At 45.8% G+C, this 16,976-nt stretch overlaps 1 long non-coding RNA gene across 2 annotated transcripts; it reads right to left on the bottom strand.

The window, feature by feature from the left end:
• Positions 1-14,407: 14,407 nt before the first annotated feature.
• LOC125540873 lies at positions 14,408-16,319 on the bottom strand. Of its 2 annotated transcripts, XR_007297399.1 has the most exons (4): positions 15,721-16,319; positions 15,131-15,243; positions 14,937-15,019; positions 14,408-14,670 (listed from the first exon to the last, which is right to left on the bottom strand). It is a non-coding gene; the product is annotated as an uncharacterized LOC125540873 (long non-coding RNA). The 2 variants fall into 2 exon arrangements; XR_007297398.1 differs by lacking the exon at positions 14,937-15,019 and having other exon boundaries at positions 15,721-16,318.
• Positions 16,320-16,976: the final 657 nt, after the last annotated feature.

Here is a 16,976-nt window from a genome sequence, read left to right on the forward strand (position 1 = left end):
GAGGGAAGCAGGAGGCACGGGTGGAGGAGGTGCAGAAAGAGCTCCAGGCTCTCGTGAAAAAATAGGAGAGTTTGGAGCTTGACTCAAAGATGCAAGCGTCCGAGCTTGCGGCAGCCCTCGAAAGCGCGAAGTCTGCCAAGGCCGAAGCCCAGAAAGCCCTCCAAGAAATTGAAGCGATGAAGAAGATAGCGGCGGGGAAGGCATTCATTATGCAAAGCAAGCACATGAAAGTGAAGTACTTGTTACTTACCTGAGTCTGGAGCTCTCTAGGAGCATTCACAGATTTGCCCCGTAGTGTGTCTGATGCCGCCGCCTACTACCGATCCGAGGAGGGGAGCTCGACGGAGAAGGTGTTCTGGTCTCAGTATGCTGAGGCCAGACACCTGGTGCCTTTGAGCGACCAGCTGAAGCAAATGGTCAAGCCCCACAAGGTGGCCGAACAGGCCATAAAGGGCCTCGTAGTTCGGCTTTGGCCTGGAGAGGCTCTGCCTGGGAGCTACTTCGGGCCGGTGAGGCGGATGGTGGATGCCTGTCCACGGCTTGAAGTAATCAAGCGCTCCGTCTGCATCGAAGGTGCCCGTAGGGCGCTTGCCCATGCTAAAGTGCACTGGGGCAAGATGGATGCGGAGAAGCTGGTGAAGGACGGGCCGCCGCCGGGCAAGGAGCTTCGCGTCCCCTAAGCGTATTATGAGGGCGTTCTGAAGGGTGCCCGCCTTATAGCGGATGAATGCTCCAAAGATGTAATTTTTGTGTAAACCCGCATTTGTGATCCTGTACGCTGAAAACTTGTTCATATGCGCTAAGCAACGCTTTTGAATTTAAAATATTACCTTTTGTGCGGCCGTTTTATCAAATTTGAGAGATGGCGAGTCGTCAGCTTCTGCCCCCATGCCACGAGTGCTGGGGTGTTCGGGATAAACATGAGCGCTCTTTTTCCCATTCTTGGATCCTTCGAGGGAGGCGCTCAACACAATGAACAAGGCAATCGGACTATAATGCTTGAACACTCTCACTTAGCCATAGATTTCTATAATTTTAAATTTCGGCGAAGCCCCTAGTGTTTGGAAGACCGAGCTCGGGGCGCTATCCACGCCTAGGCCAGACAAAGCCGACTCCTCGCTCTAAGCGGCATAAGTCTTTAGGGACTCGAAAACCTCCCGAACAGCGACCAGCTCTCGCCTCATCATGACGGTCAGTTTTAGCTTTCTCTACTGAGGTGCTTAGCCTAGCTCAACTAGGGTACAATCGCAGTACTTCTCCTAGTGCTACCTTAGCCGATATAACGGAACGTAAGGTACCAACTATTGACCCAAGACATGATTCGGAGCTGATGCATATAATGCTATAAGTTCGGGGAGCCGCACTTGTGAAAGTGTTCGGACTTCTCACACCGTATTGTGTGGTACTTAAGCCCCTGGCGTATTGGTCGTACCAAAGTGTACGGGTGCAACATGTCATTAATGAACATATATTCGTAAAAAAGAGTAATGCAATAATAGACGGAAGCTATGCATTGTTTATTTAAAAAAGCTGCGATCAAAGCAGAACGATACAAATAGTGCAATAAGCAAAAGATGGGACTATTGAACATGTCCTTTCCAGGGGCGAGCTGCGGAATGTTATGTGAAAGAGGTATACTGCTCGTTATAGAGACCACCTTAGAGTTCCATTGTGCGACGTAGCTTTCTGCTTCCCTAGTTGTATCGTTTGTGCGGCAATTGTACTGCCGGACAAGCCTTCCGAAGAATGGAGTCCGGAAAATAAGAGAAAATTAAGAAATCGGCAGCCCCTAGTGCGGTTTAAGCCGCGTTTCAGGCATGCCGTGATGGTGCCCCTCCCCCTGTGCCCATGGTATTTCCAGAGTGTAGTTATATACACGCAACACTGGTTTCGCAAGTTCGTGAGGGCTGGGGTTGGGGCCGAATTGCTACGCTTGCTCCGAACGTGCCAGGCGGTCTTGTTGTAGGTTACTCCGGGCACGCTTGACGGTGTCCAGACGTTTAATGGCCGGACTGGAGAATTTCCTTGAGAGGCTGCTTTGTACTTCCGCTGCGATAGCCGCCGTATGCTCCTCCGTTCGGAGAGAGCGTTCGGTGTTTCCATTGACCGTGATGACTCCTCGAGGGCCTGACATCTTGAGCTTGAGGTATGCGTAGTGCGGCACCGCATTGAACTTGGCAAATGCGGTTCGCCCGAGCAGTGCGTGATAGCCACTGTGGAATGGGACTATGTCGAAGATTAACTCCTCGCTTCGGAAATTATCCGGAGATCCGAAGACCACTTCAAGTGTAACTGAGCCTGTACAGTTGGCCTCTACACCTGGTATGACGCCTTTAAAGGTCGTTTTAGTGGGTTTAATCCTCGAGGGATCGATGCCCATTTTCCGCACTGTATCCTGGTAAAGCAGGTTCAGGCTGCTGCCGCCGTCCATAAGGACTCTAGTGAGGTGAAATCCGTCAATAATTGGGTCTAGAACCAATGCGGCGAATCCGCCATGACGGATGCTAGTGGGGTGGTCCGATCGATCAAAAGTGATCGGGCAGGAAGACCATGGGTTGAACTTTGGGGCGACTGGCTCCATCGCGTATACATCCCTTAGCGCACGCTTCCGCTCCCTCTTGGGGACGTGGGTTGCGTATATCATGTTCACCGTCCGCACTTGTGGGGGAAAACCTTTCTGTCCACTATTGTTCGGTGGGCGGGGCTCCTCCTCGTCATCGCTATGCAGCCCCTTGTCTCTGGTTTCGGCATTTAACTTGCCTGCCTGCTTGAACACCCAACAATCCCTGTTGGTGTGATTGGCTGGTTTTTCGGGGGTGCCATGTATCTTGCATGAGCGGTCGAGTATTCGGTCCAAACTGGACGGGCCCGGAGTATTTCTTTTGATTGGCTTTTTCCACTGACCGGGTTTAGAGCCTCTGACTCTGGCATTAACTGCCGTATCCTCAGCATTGTCGCCGTTAATGCGGCGCTATTGCTTGTTGCGACGCGACCTGCCACTGCTATCCTTGGTATCCGAATTACCAGGGCTCTTGGTCATGTTATTGCGGCGAGCTAGCCAACTGTCTTCTCCCGCGCAAAAGCGGGTCATAAGTGTCGTGAGGGCTGCCATAGATTTTGGCTTTTCCTGTCCTAGGTGCCGTGCAACCCACTCGTCGCGGATGTTATGCTTGAAGGCTGCTAGGGCCTCTGCGTCCGGACAATCGATGATTTGATTTTTCTTGGTTAGGAACCGTGTCCAGAATTGCTTGCTTGATTCCTCTGGCTGCTGAATTATGTGGCTTAGGTCATCGGCGTCTGGTGGTCGCACATAAGTGCCCTGGAAATTGTCAAGGAATGCGGCTTCCAGGTCCTCCAAACAACCAATTGATTCTGCTGGCAAGCTGTTAAGCCAATGCCGAGATGGTCCTTTAAGCTTGAGTGGGAGGTATTTGATGGCGTGTAGGTCATCACCGCGGGCCATGTGGATATGAAGGAGATAGTCCTCGATCCATACCGCAGGATCTGTTGTGCCATCGTATGATTCGATGTTCACAGGTTTGAAACCCTCGGGGATTGGATGATCCATTACTTCATCTATGAAGCATAGTGGGTGTGTGGCGCCTCAGTATTGGGCTATATCACGACGCAGCTCAAACGAGCTTTGTCTACTGTGTTCGGCCCGGCCGGATTTACTGTATCCGGCGTGACAAGTACCATCTCGTGCCGTGGGGCGCCCACGTGATCCGTAGATCGATCTTGTTTGCCTTGCCTTGTCTTCCAATATATCTCGTAGGTCTGGCACGTTTTCCCGTTCCTTGGTATTTTTTAAGCGGCGCCGGGGTGCGGCTTGAGTGGAGGGCCGAGAGGCCTCTCTGTCACGGCCACGAGGTGGCCGGTCGGTCGTGTCATGCGCTGGTGATGTAGGTTTAGGTGCTTCGTCTTCTAATCGGGGTAGCAACCTGCGCTTTGGGTAGCTCTTGGAGGGGCGTTCGAGTTCATACTCTTCGGCCGCAAGGACTTTAGTCCATCTATCGGCTAGCAAATCTTGATCAGCTCTAAGCTGTTGCTGTTTTTTCTTGAGGCTGCTCACCGTGGCCATAAGCCTGCGTTTGAAATGCTCTTGTTTGACTGGATCCTCCGGCACAACAAATTCGTCGTCGTCGAGGCTTGCCTCGTCTTCGGAGGGAGGCATATAATTATCGTCCTCGACCTCTCTGTCTGCCGCTCTCTCATGAGGGCTGGCTTCTCCATCCTCCTGTGCTGAATCTTGCTGCAGGTGGTTGTCTTCGGCTCTGTCCGGGGTGTTATTATCTCCCGTGCCAGAATCACCGTTTTTTCTTTGGCGGGATTTAGAGCGGCGCCGCTGACGCCGGCGCTTAGGCTGCTTCTTGGAGGGGTCATCCTCCGCTATTCCATCGCCATTGCCTTCTTTTGGGGTGTCCACCATGTATATATCATACGACGAGGTGGCTTTCCAGTGCCCTATAGGAGCTGGTTCTTGATCGTCTCCTGCATTGGCGTCCATACCGTCGATGTCTTCAGAGTCGAAGTCGAGCATGTCGGTTAAATCATCGACAGTGGCTACGAAGTGGGTGGTGGGTGGGCTTTGAATTTCTTCATCATCCACATCCCAACCTTGCTGACCATAGTCCGGCCAGGGCTCTCCTGATAAAGAGAGAGACTTTAGTGAATTCAGAATATCGCCGAAGGGCGAGTGCTGAAAGATGTCCGCGACGGTGAACTACATGATCGGCGCCCAATCGGGTTCGATCGGTAGGGGCGCGGACGGCTCGGAGTTTGGAGAGGAGTTTGGCTCCTTGGAGTCACGGGCTTCGCAGAGAATAGGGCTAGTGTTCGGCTCGATCACCGTAGAGATTGCAGCCCCCGAGGCGGTGTCCAACCACCCATCCTCGATTGGCGCGGTTGGCTCTGAATTAAGGGTCGGAGCTGATGCGGGTGCGGCCTCCAGGGCACTGTTCGGCGGCAGAGCTAGATCATGCCCATCGTGACAGTGCGGCGCGCTCGGCTGCGGCTCGAATCCGTCGAAGATCAAGTCTCCGTGGAGGTCGGCCGTGTAGTTCAAACTTCCAAATCTGACCTGATGGCCAGGGGCGTAGCTTTCGATCTGCTCCAGATGGCCAAGCGAATTGGCCCGCAGTGCAAAGCCGCCAAATACGAAGATCTATCCGGGGAGAAAAGTCTCACCCTGAATCGCATCGTCGTTGATGATCGGAGGAGCCATCGGGCCTAAAAGTGACGACGCAGAGGAACTCTCAATGAAAGCACCAATGTCAGTGTCAAAACCGCCGGATCTCGGGTAGGGGGTCCCGAACTGTGCGTCTAGGCGGATGGTAACAGGAGACGAGGGACACGATGTTTTTACCCAGGTTCGGGCCCTCTCGATGGAGGTAAAACTCTACGTCCTGCTTGATTAATATTGATGATATGGGTAGTACAAGAGTAGATCTTCCACGAGATCAAGGAGGCTAAACCCTAGAAGCTAGCCTATGGTATGATTGTTGTTCGTCCTACGGACTAAGACCCTCCAGTTTATATAGACACCGGAGAGGGGTAGGGTTACACAGAGTCTGTTACAATGGTAGGAGATCTACATATCCGTATCGCCAAGCTTGCCTTCCACGCCAACTAATGTCCCTTCCGGATATGGGACGAAGTCTTCAATCTTGTATCTTCATAGTCCAGGAGTCCGACCGAAGGTATAGTCCGGCTATCCGGACACCCCCTAATCCAGGACTCCCTCATTGGGGCTTTTACTATATGGGACCTTTTCCTTCCTCTAATGGTTATACACATATTTTAGTTGTTATTGATTATGTTACTAAGTGGGTAGAAGCTATTCCAACTAGTAGTGCTGATCATAACACTTCTATTAAAATGCTTAAAGAAGTTATCTTTCCAAGGTTTGGAGTCCCTAGATATTTAATGACTGATGGTGGTTCACATTTTATTCATGGTGCTTTCCGTAATATGCTTGCTAAATATGATGTTAATCATAGAATTGCATCTCCTTATCACCCTCGGTCTAGTGGTCAAGTAGAATTGAGTAATAGAGAACTCAAATTAATTTTGCAAAAGACTGTTAATAGGTCCAGAAAGAATTGGTCCAAGAAACTTGATGATGCATTATGGGCCTATAGAACTACATATAAAAATCCTATGTGTATGTCTCCGTATAAAATGGTCTATGGAAAAGCATGTCACTTACCTCTCGAACTAGAACACAAGGCTTATTGGGCTATTAAATAACTAAATTATGATTTTAAACTTGCCGGTGAGAAGAGGTTATTTGATATTAACTCACTGGATGAATGGAGAACCCAAGCCTATGAAAATGCCAAGTTGTTTAAAGAAAAAGTTAAAAGGTGGCATGATAAAAGAATACAAAAGCATGAGTTTAATGTAGGTGATTATGTATTGCTATACAACTATCGTTTAAGATTTTTTGCAGGAAAACTTCTCTCTAAATTGGAAGGTCCCTACATTATCGAGGAGGTCTACCGTTCCGGTGCCATAAAAATCAACAACTTCGAAGGCACAAATCCGAAGGTGGTAAATTGTCAAAGAATTAAACATTATATCTCAGGTAATCCCATAAATGTTGAAACCATAACCCCAGAGGAATACATAGGGGACACTTTCCGGAACGTTCCAGACTCCGAAAAGGAATAGGTATGTGGTACGGTAAGTAAACCAACTCCAAAACAGTTTTTAAGGCAATATTTCTCAGTTTTGGAATATTTAGAAAAATAGAAAAATAAGCAGCAGTCCAGAAAGGACACGAGGGCTCCACGAGGGTGGAGGACGCGGCCTACCCCCCTGGGCGCGCCCCCCTACCTCGTGGGCACCTCGTGTGCTCTCTGGACTCCGTTTTCTTATAGGACACGTATTTTGGTCGGTAAAAATTCATTATATAACCTCTCAGGGGTTTTGACTCCCGTATCACGCAAAAATCTCTTGTCTTTGTTTCGAGTTGTTTTTCTGACATATCTAGATTATCATGATGTCTCAAAGTGCACCCAAGGACAAGTTCTTCGAGATGGTCATCAACCCTTACCTAGCGGAGGTGCAGCGACACCCTCAAACCATTGAGATGCGTGATGGGTTATTGCACATCCATGATGCTGAGGGACCGAAGGGGACCGGAAGTGTGGAGATGAGGCTCGAAGTAATGGAGCAACAAGTTTTCAAGTGTCAGGGGATGGTGGAGTGTGGACTCAACTCCAACTACATGACGATCACAGAGTTCACCAACAAACACAAGCTGGATGCCGACAACATCGGGGAGACCATCTTCAAGCTTCACGAGAAACTTGAGCACCTCCAAGCTCAAATCTATGACCTGCAAAGCCAAAACTGTGAGTATGAATATAGATTCAAAAGGATGAGTTCGGCTGCAGATTTGAGGATCCCGGAGACTCGGTCATCCTTCTATGATGGGAAGCCTATGCCTTGGAAGAAAGACGACAAGCCTACGCCATCAACAACATCACCACCGTCTCCTCCAACAAAGAAGAATTGAGTATCTGGTATGGGCACTCCACTTGGCAACTGCCAAGCTTGGGGGAGTGCCCCGGTACACCATCACTTCTATCTTTACCGTTTTTCTTAGTTCGATCCTTTTGTTAATATTTTCATCTAGTAGAATAAAAGTTCTTAGTATGATCTAGTTGTGAGTTTTGCTTTATTATCCTTCTATGTAATCGAGTCCGTGAGCTATATAATAAAGATTAGTGTTGAGTCAAGGGCTTGATTATTTTGCCATGATCCTAAGTGAATAAAAGAAAATAGAAAGAAATAAAAAGAAACAAAGAGATCATGTGACTCTTATGGAGAGTAATGAGCTCACATAGAAAGAGTATGATGAATAAAAGTTATTGAGGGTTGACAAACATAGTTTTGGTCATCGTTGCGATTAATAGGAAGTAATAAAGAAAGAGAGGTCTTCACATATAAATATACTATCTTGGACATCTTTTATGATTGTGAGCACTCATTAAAATATGACATGCTAAAGAGTTGACATTGGACAAGGAAGACAACATAATGGGCTATGTTTTCTTACATCTGAGATAAATTATATTGTCTTGGATCCTCCAACATGTTGAGCTTGCCTTTCTCCCTCATGCTAGCCAAATTCATTGCACCAAGTAGAGATACTACTTGTTCTTCCAAATACCCTTAAACCAGTTTTGCCATGAGAGTCCACCATACCTACCTATGGATTGAGTAAGATCCATCAATTACGTTGTCATCGGTTCAAGCAATAAAAATATTGCTCTCTAAATATGTATGATTGATTGGTGTGGAAGAAATAAGCTTTATACGATCGTGTGATATAGAAGTAATAAAAGCGACAGACTGCATAATAAAGGTCCATATCACAAGTGGCAGTATAAAGTGATGTTCTTTCACAATAGGATTTTGTGCATCCGACTATAAAAGCGCATGACAACCTCTGCTTCCCTCTGCGAAGGGCCTATCTTTTACTTTTATCTCCTACACTGCAAAAGAGTCATGGTGATCCTCACCCTTCCTTTTTACATTTTATCCTTTGGCAAGCACAATATGTTGGAAAGATCCTGGTATATATGGCTAATTGGATGTGGGTTTTCATGAACTATTACTATTGACATTACCCTTGAGGTAAAACGTTGGGAGGCTAAAACTATAAGCCCCTATCTTTCTCTGTGCCCGATTAAAACTCCATACCCATAAGTATTGTGTGAGTGTCAGCAATTGTGAAAGATTATATGATAGTTGAGTATGTGGACTTGCTGAAAAGCTCTTATACATTGACTCTTTCCTATGTTATGATAAATTGCAATTGCCTCAATGACTGAGATTATAGTTTGTTAGTTTTAAATGAAGTTTACGATTCATACTTGATATTGTGATTGAATTATTACTCTAGCATAAGATATCATATGACAAGAATTATATAAGTTGATGTTCTATGAATGATCATGATGCCCTGATGTCAGTGTTTTATTTTTATCGACACCTACATCTCTAAACATGTGGACATATTTTTCGATTTCGGCTTTTCGCTTGAGGACAAGCGAGGTCTAAGCTTGGGGGAGTTGATACATCCATTTTTCATCATGCTTTTGTATCAATATTTATTGCATTATGGGCTGTTATTACACATTATGTCACAATACTTATGCATATTCTCTCTTATATTACAAGGTTTACATAAAGAGGGAGAATGTCGGTAGCTGGGATTCTGGCTGGAAAAGGAGCAAATATTAGAGACCTATTCTGCACAGCTCCAAAAGTCCTGAAACTTCACGGATGATGTTTTCCAAATATATAAAAAACATTGAGGTCAAGAACTTCACCAGGGGGGCCACACCCTGCCCACGAGGGTGGGGGGGCGCGCCCTACCCCCCTGGGCGCGCCCCCCTACCTCGTGGGCCCCCTAGTGGCCCTCCGGTGACCATCTTCTGCTATATGGACTCTTTCGATGGGAAAAAAGTCATAAGCCATCTTCTCGGACGAAACTCCGCCACCACGAGGCGGAACCTTGGCGGAGCCAATCTAGGGTTCTGGCGGGGCTGTTCTGCCGGGAAAAGTTCCCTCCCGGAGGGGGAAATCATCACCAAAGCTCCTCTCATCGGGAGAGGGCAATCTCCATCAACATCTTCATCAGCACCATCTCATCTAAAAACCCTAGTTCATCTCTATCCAATTCTTGTCTCCAAGTCCGGGATTGGTGCTAGTAGGTTGCTAGTAGTGTTAATTACTCCTTGTAGTTGATGCTAGTTGTTTTAATTGGTGGAAGATCATATGTTCAGATCCTATATGCACATTAATACCCCTCTGATTATGAACATGTTTATGCTTTGTGGGCAGTTACTTTTGTTCCTGAGGAAATGGGAGAAGTCTTGCTATCAGTAGTCATGTGAATTTTGTATTCATTCCATATTTTGATGAGATGTATGTTGTCTCTCCTTTAGTGGTGTTATGTGAACGTCGACTACATGACACTTCACCATTGTTTGGGCCTAGAGGAAGGCATTGGGAAGTAATAAGTAGATGATGGGTTGCTAGAGTGACAGAAGCTTAAACCCTAGTTTATGTGTTGCTTCGTAAGGGGCTGATTTGGATCCATATGTTTCATGCTATGGTTAGGTTTACCTTAATACTTTTGTTGTATTTGCGGATGCTTGCAATAGAGGTTAATCATAAGTGGGATGTTTGTCCAAGTAAGGGCAGCACCCAAGCACCGGTCCACCCACATACCAAATTATCAAAGTACCGAACACGAATCATATGAACGTGATGAAAACTAGCTTGACGATATTCCCATGTGTCCTCGGGAGCGCTTTACATCATATAAGAGTTTGTCCAGGCTTGTCCTTTGCTACAAAAAGGATTGGGCCACCTTGATGCACTTTATTTACTTTTGTTACTTGTTGCTCTTTACAAATTATCTTATCACAAAATTATCTGTTACCACTTATTTCAGTACTTGCAGAGAATACCTTGCTGGAAACCGCTTATCATTTCCTTGTGCTCCTCATTGGGTTCAACACTCTTACTTATCGAAAGGACTACGATAGATCCCCTATACTTGTGGGTCATCAGTGCTGTGGCTTACTAATGGCGCACTACTTGATGATGCGCCACTAGTGCGCTCTGGCTTACTAATGGTGCACTAGTTGGTGGTGCGCCACTAGTATGAATATTAGGGATTTTTTTCTTTTCTGATATTTGCACAGGTTACATAATATATTATTGGACAGAATATAGACAGCACCACACAGCAAAAGCAGATTCATCAAATACAATAGAAGATTAGTCTCCGAATACAATTCATCATATTAGTCTCCGAATTCAAAAGACCGAACAAAGATAGAACATTACAAGTCTCGAGACCGCAAGTAGCGAGTTTTTCTTCACATTACAAGTCGATATCGATCATCTAAACTACCATCACATAGAAGAGAGCTGCGGTCATCACGATGAGCATCATCGCGATGAAACTGGTCTTCATCCGGTTCCTCCTCCGCTCCCTCCTCTCTCCCGCTAGATAGCGCGCGTATCTAGATTCCGCTTCCGCCCTAGTGGTGTACCCTTTGTAACTGTTACCGCTAAGACAGTGAACCTGTCTCCGACACTCCTCCCAGTCTTCATAGACTTCGGGAACCTTACCCTTGTACATGACATACGACGTCATCTCTATGCACTAGCCAAACAAAGCATTAGTAGCAATTCACAAACAATACATAAGCAATATATAAGTATGCAACAAAAGGATCGAAAGAGAAAAGCAAGACATTAATAGCACGATTCATGGTCCTACTAATAATTAGCATCGATTACATCTAAGTTGAATGACTATCCAAACCAAAGAGACATGCAAGTTCATTAAAGTTTAATTACAACATGAGCTAATCGATATTTCAGAACTACACATAATATCACTGCTTTCGACTCGACTCAGGGACTAGAGCGTGGATGAAGCCGCCGTCTCTCGTGATGGTCATGAAATCGCGAGTTTGTCAGCCTGCATATGTAGCGTTGTGTCTATCTCACTGTTGGACGGTTGATGTCTGAGGTAGATTTGCCTCGAGGTACGAAGGACATCTTGATGGATGATTTCTGCAAACTCCGACTAGATGCGAAAGAATTCTTGTCTGATGTCCGCGTCCTGGATTGCCGACAATCTTGCGTCCCAATCTTTGAGATTATTTGGTAGCAGAAGGTGATTATGGTCCCGTACGATCGCCCGCATGTGATGGAGGGCATAGTAGGCATCCTTATGACCGCCAGGTGGCTGCTTGACGCAGGGGAACGTCGTATTGTGGGCAAACACGTGCTTGCCGTACCTACGAGCTGGCCTGGTGAAGGTGCCTCCAGATCTGGCGTAGCCAGGGAGAACATCATCAAGAACTTTCTTGATATTTGCGTAGTCTTTCTTCGACTGACGGTCCGAGTTGAAATACATGGCCATGGAATATTTCGGGCTTAAGAGGATGAGTGTGCAATGTGTGTCACTGCACAAAAAACGGAATGTTAGAAAAAAAGAACGATCGAAATCTAAGAAATCATATGTTACGGGGCGGTGAGGGGATGACTTACTCAGGAAAGTAAGGCACGAGAAGTTATCCTTATCTGGGTTTGCCAGAATGACGCCCTCGAGGTAAGAACTCGTGACTTGCCGGTCCCCAGCACTGCCCAAGATCTTGGCATGCATGTAGAAGGGGTCGACTATCACGATGTCCGGGGTCTTGTCTCAAATGAGCCGCATCTCCATACTCAGTGAAAATAGCCCAACGAAGGTGTAGTGCAGCGGATGAAGGTTAAACATAGCGAAGATGTCATCAAACCGCAGGACGATCGTACCCCCAATGGTGTTATCCACAAAGCCCTTGCCCTCTGGCACATTGGCCAAGAAAACCGGGTGTGCCACATCATTCTCGGAGAGACGCCACTTTTCCAAAGAAAGAACACTGTCATGCAGACTCCGCATAGCAACGGTTGCAGCATTGAGCAGATTAGTCGGTAGCATCGGCCTACCCGCCACATGCACCCTCCTCGAGATATCCTTAGGTGAAGGTGGACCGTCCTGAGCACGGATCGTACTCGGTGCCGGCTGGTTGGCACACTTGTTACTCTTTCTTTTCCGTCCCTTCTTCTTCTGCTGTAATGGGATCGAGTTCTTCTCACATACCGCCTTCTCACTACACCACAACATTGATGCAATGGCATGTAATCTGCCGGGAGAAAGCTCTTAAGAGGGCAGACAAACTGCCGGTAGTGTGGTTCTCCCGGCAGATAGAAATGCCACGAGAACGGCTGCCGGGGATTAGTTCTCCCGGCAGTTAGAATATTCCCGGCAGTTCATCTGCCCTAACCCATGTGTTTGCCGGCAGATTATTTCCTCCCAGCAGACTTGCTGTGGCATAGGTACTACAGTTATAGGGAGTGTAACTGCCGACAGATACATGTTTACCCGACATTTTATATGCCAGGGCATTGAGTTTCACTAGCAAACTGCTCTAGCATTATATAACTAATTTAATATTTACTATGTTCAGGCAATCATGACAGATCACAAATTATACATACACTTCAATGAAAGTTACATGTAGGCCTCATCCAAAACCTTAAACTTCATTCAATAAACATAATATACCAAATACATATGTTTCTAGATACATGCATGAAACAGCCATATATATGGATGTTGTGCCGCAAAAGAAAAAGTACATATGTTCTAGGTGTGCCATACAACCAAAATGAGCATACGATGTCCTATGTGCCAAAACAGCCACCAACTTAATTGTAGGTCTTCCAAATCTTCAGCAACACTTGGATCTTTCAAACCTCCATCAACCTACGTATCTTTGGGAAACCTGCAAAAGACCGGAAACTCAAATTAATGAAGCTCTTGTTCCAGATTTTAAATCTACACATTAAGGCCAGAATAGTTTGGATGTTAGGGACTGTTGTAGGTACAATTAGTTAGGATTTTCGTAGATGTTTCAGTATGTAATGGTTCCAGTTTTTTTCCAGTGCGAATTAGACACTTTTAAAGCATACACTCGAGACTGGACAAAGCAGATGTTTGTGGTACGGGAATATATGGAATTTAATCCAAACCTAGAACCTGCAGATCTGAAGAAGTAGGGTGTGGAGCTGACAGAAACTCAAAAGTTTGATGATTCATCAGACAAATAAAATGAGACTCGCTTTCCTCAATACTATTATGGATATACTTAAAATTGTAGAACACCATGTCCTGGATTGTTCCTGATGGCAAATGCGATGTGCTTGTTTATTCAACGGAATCATGCGAATATGAAGCTTATGGATATCATCAATAGTCCCAATTGAAAGTTGACCTTGTTTAGCAATTGCATGGCTATAATATACACAAAAGAAACCACCTTAAGAGCTGATTTAAAACAATCTTGTTGTTTCCAAATAATTGCTGCCAATAAATTAATGAAATGGAACAGAAGGACAATGTGAGAGGTCGATATCATCTAGTAGAATAGGTTAGCACTAGCAGCCATTTGCATTACTCCATAAAATTTTGTGCAGAGTAAGAATCTAAATGTTGAATAATAATCATCGCATTTTCTTGTATGCATCAAGAACATACTGAATGGAAAAATAAAAAGCGAATTATTAACACCATTGTTATCAGCACAGAATATGTCAGGTTTCATCATATTGTAAACAAGATAGGTTCAAATATTTTGATTCTACCGGCAGAAAAATACTTGAAAACAATGAACTATCCAATCAAGGAGATAGGCAAAGATATAATGCAACGTAATTCTCCTGTGAAAATTGGACCAACTACGTACAAGCATTAAGGGCTAAATATGGAAAGTACTAAACTGAAAAAAGAGTCATTCCAGAGAGAGAGAGAGAGAGAGAGAGAGAGAGAGAGAGAAACCTGTCAGGAAAAGCAGCTGTATTAAAAGGACACATGTGATTAACTTCTTTTAGATTGACATTGTTGTACAACAACTTATTGCGACTGTAGATAATAGTTGGTCTATCAGATGAAGAAAACATGTGGGTTGTGCCCTTTGACGAGAATGTACGAAGGCTAATTGGTTGGGTACCGGGAGAAACCTTATTTCTATCAGTTAGTTCACATGCACTTGCATAAGTACCTGTACAGCCACCAATGTGCATTTCTACCTGAACAAATTAAAAAGAATTGGTCAGAAATCTGCACGCAACATGCGAGCTGAAATCACAGCATACATGTATGCGAATTCCAATAGAAATAAATTGTAACAGGCAATGCAAAGGGCAAACATGTATATGTCTATCTACGCTTATTGAACACATCCACTGGAGATATTCCTTGTTAATTTGGGGAGAAACCATAAAGTATTTACACGATACTGATGTGATAAACTAAGGAGAAAACATAAGGTCGATTATCCTTTTATTTTACATACCAATGAAAACATTGAGAATAGTGGGGAGTATCAAACACTTCTGTTATTCAAGCAATGAAGGCTCTATATGGCTTCTAGAATCACTGAAAAAATAGTAAGTACTAGAGTATCACTTCATCTAAAAACCTCAGTAATCAACCAATAGCAAAATTAAGGCATGTGAAATATGTCATATGAAACTGAAGTTGACATACCAAAACTTGAGATTGGCATGGGAAGTAAGTACTGGAGATTGGCATGATGGAAAGTTTTGACATGTGTTTTTTCAAAAGGAAAACCTTGATACCATTTCATCATACATCATGATCTGCAACAGGGAACAACACAAGCACAAAAGTGAAGTTATGAACCTGAGCAGATGAACCTGCATATGGATGCACTTTGGAATAACTAATAGAGAAAAATAAACTACATGTGGAAATCACATATAAAGGAGAATTGCAAACTGTAAAGTGATTTACCTCGCTCCAGAAATAATCCAACTATATATCAAAAGTAATAATTGATAACTTTCAAAACCCAAAAGGCACAACTTATAGAAATGAAGAAATAAAATGTATGACTTGCTAAACTTTAGCACCTTCATTCCAATATTCAAGTACAACCGATGAAAAATTCTACATGTAAACAGGTATAGCACACAAACTACATCAGATCGTTCTAGCACATGGGTCAAACAATTGATATGCGTCCAAGTTCTGCGTATCACATCAGCACAAAATCTTGCGGAAGACAAAAGAAATCTGGATTATCTACTAGAGGCGAGGAGAAATCCATATGTTACCTGGTTTCAGTGATGGAAATACGAAGACGGGTTTGCTGATGTGAGTACAAGACAGTGGGCATCCTTTAGTTCCAGGTCGCTCACCCCAGTGCCGCTCGCAGGGCAGCGGCGGCCAGCAAAAGCTTGTGTGTGCGTCAATCTCAACAAATCCAAACACCCGCCCCTCTTTCCTGGCTTCATGCTCTGCTCGGGCCGTCCGGATCTGGAGTTGTTCCCCATGCCCCGTTGGCCGCCTCTCGCGCATGTCCTTCGCCAGATCCGGGGGCCGCGCAACTGTGTCCTTCCTTCCCGAATCCCCGCATTGGATCCGCGGTGTGGGCTGCTTCGACGTCCTCCTTCTCTTCCTTCCTTCACCTCCTTCTGGTCAATGCCGCCCGATGCTACGACGGCCTCCTCTCGCATCTGTGGGCCCCCGAGCGGTGCCCGGCCTGATGGACTGGTGACAATAGTCGGGGAGGGATCTAGCAGTACGGTGGGTTGCTGGGGGTGGCGTACGGTGGTTGGGCGCGGCAGAAGGTGCCCGGCGATGGAAGTGGTCGGGGTGGAAGCTAGGGCAGGTGGATTTGGGGGAGGCGCTATTTGGGCCAGGCCTCGGATTGCTTTGGGCCCAATTATTTAGGTCGCGCGCCATATACACAGTCCCCGACAGGTAATGGGTCGGGCTTTACTTGTGCCGGCAGATACGATGACCTGAAAAGGAGTCATTATTCCCGGCAGTGCATCTGCCTTCGTTTGTTTAGTTCTACCGGCATTTTATTTGCCTTTACGTATTTTGCTGGCAGTTATATGATCCCCGACAGATAATATGCCCTTGTCCAGGTATTTCTCCCGGCAGTTAACTGCCCCCAATCAAGGGTTGTGGTGTAGTGTCTTGAGTGTGTTGGGGCTGGTAATATTTGGCACCTCGGCTATCTGAGGCTCGGTGAAGGTGGTAGCTGGAGGCGTCTCCTGAGAACTGAACGCCAGACGACGCCTGTTGCAATTTGGTTTCTCCACGGTACCAGCATGATCGCGGTCGTCTTTTTCAGGGTTGGGTTCTTGAGAAGGAGGCCCGAAGAATTCGTCACCGTACCCATGTTCGGCAAAGTACTTATCGAGGTTGGTAAATGTACCATTGTCGTTGTCATTGTCGTCCGGATCCTGTGCCATATGCATGTTCGGATCCTGTGCCATAGGGATGTCTGGCATGTCCGGTAGCATTGCGGCAGTCTTGCCGTGGCTTGGCGCCAGCACGACTAGTGGTGTTGTCTATGGGG

Source organism: Triticum urartu, chromosome 2 (assembly GCF_003073215.2).
Source record: "Triticum urartu cultivar G1812 chromosome 2, Tu2.1, whole genome shotgun sequence".
Taxonomy (NCBI): domain Eukaryota; kingdom Viridiplantae; phylum Streptophyta; class Magnoliopsida; order Poales; family Poaceae; genus Triticum; species Triticum urartu.